General features: G+C 51.8%; 1 protein-coding gene across 1 annotated transcript in view; it reads right to left on the bottom strand.

Annotated features, from left to right (window-relative positions):
• FEZF2 (FEZ family zinc finger 2) overlaps positions 1 to 938 on the bottom strand; it is a 3,313-nt gene extending 2,375 nt beyond the window's left edge. Inside the window, exon 1 of the mRNA XM_014946639.1 lies at positions 275 to 938. The gene's annotated coding sequence lies outside the window, so the exon portion shown is untranslated. The remainder of the gene's footprint in view (positions 1 to 274) is intronic.
• Positions 939 to 1,652: the final 714 nt, after the last annotated feature.

The following is a 1,652-nucleotide window of genomic DNA, read 5'->3' as shown; positions in this document are numbered from 1 at the left end:
CGGCACCCCCTCCCTATTTACATTCAAATGAACATATCCAAGAACAATGGCACGTAGGGTACCAGATTACTGCTCATTAAGCGGAACACGCTAAAGTAACATGCAAGCTAGACCTTGTTAGTATTTAAAAAAAAAAAAAGAAAAGAAAAAGAAAAACCTCCCCCAGCCCAATGCCACCCAGCCCAGCCCCACCGATGGCCGCGGTCCGGGAGATGCGGGGGCAGGGGCGGGGGGCACGGCGAGGGGCGGCGGGGCTCGCCTTGGGACCACTTACCTTTGCCCAGTGCCGGCGAGACGCATCCAAGCAGCTCAGTGTGGCCACAGTCACATTTTGATAGCAAACATCTTCCTGAGCGTCAGATCGCGGTCTCGTACATTTAAAGCTGACATCACATGAAGTCACTTGGAGCAGAATGACACGGGGATGCCACCATGGATCTTCCCCGAGCCCAGGCGCCGGGCTGGAGCGCGGTGGGTTGGGGCAGAGAGAGGAAGAGGAGCTCCCCCCCCTCTCCACGCACAATTTCCTTCCAGTTTAAGACGCGCAAATCGCTCGTGTGCGAGCTGGGTTTTTTCCTCTCTCTCTCCCTTCTTAAAAAGCAACTTGCAAAGCAGAGGAATCGTTTTGCATGTGGCAAATTAGAAGGCAAGTGCGATTCACAAGTTGGGTGGAAAAGAGTGCTCCAGTTCTTGCTGGGGTTAGAAGAGCCACTCCGAGTGAGCGTGAGGATTTTTTTTTTCTTCTTCTTCTTTTTTTTTTTTTTTTTAAGAAGGGGGAGAATGAATTTTTTTTTCCTGAAAGCAACTACCACGCAACCATGCTCGAGTTATTTTGGCAACCCATCTGCAATCAGCTCCGTTGCAACCGAGCTGGAAGATAATTAATAAATTGTCACTTATCTGCGAGCCTCCCCAGCATGTATAAATTAATAGCCAACCCATTAATTAGGACAGTGTATTAATGTTAATTAAACTAAGTTTAATTCCACCCCCCTCCCCTTTCAGGGTAGCTGGTGATTAGCCTTAAATAAACGCGGAGGGAGTACAGTCCAGGGCTGGGTTTTCACTGTTTAAAGGGGGAAAAAAAATAAAAATAATAATAATAAAAAAGGAACCGTGCGCTGCGAACGGGAGTTTTGCAAATTGCCACCCCCTGAAAGGTGCCCGCTTCCCCGGGGGGCAGCCGGGTGCCTCTCCCTTTCCTTTCTAGCCCTGGTGGTGCCTCCCCCGCCTTGCTCCCCCCCCCGCCCCCCTCCCCAAAATAGGCGACGCTACATTTTAGCGCCTGGACGCCGGGGTTTCTTCCCTTCCTCTCTCTAATTAAAACGACTTGGTGCGGGAGGGGAGGATTTGCAGAGACCCCAGATGCGAGGACGCGGTAATTGAGAGAGTCCCGTGCCCACCTGGTTTTCACTGTTTAAAGGGGGAAAAAAAATAAAAATAATAATAATAAAAAAGGAACCGTGCGCTGCGAACGGGAGTTTTGCAAATTGCCACCCCCTGAAAGGTGCCCGCTTCCCCGGGGGGCAGCCGGGTGCCTCTCCCTTTCCTTTCTAGCCCTGGTGGTGCCTCCCCCGCCTTGCTCCCCCCCCCGCCCCCCTCCCCAAAATAGGCGAAGCTACATTTTAGCGCCTGGACGCCGGGGTTTCTTC

Source organism: Calidris pugnax, unplaced genomic scaffold, assembly GCF_001431845.1.
Source record: "Calidris pugnax isolate Ruff unplaced genomic scaffold, ASM143184v1 scaffold81, whole genome shotgun sequence".
NCBI classification, from domain to species: Eukaryota; Metazoa; Chordata; class Aves; order Charadriiformes; family Scolopacidae; genus Calidris; species Calidris pugnax.
Note: the sequence above shows the minus strand (reverse complement) of the source record. Positions and strands in the feature narration are given on the sequence as shown.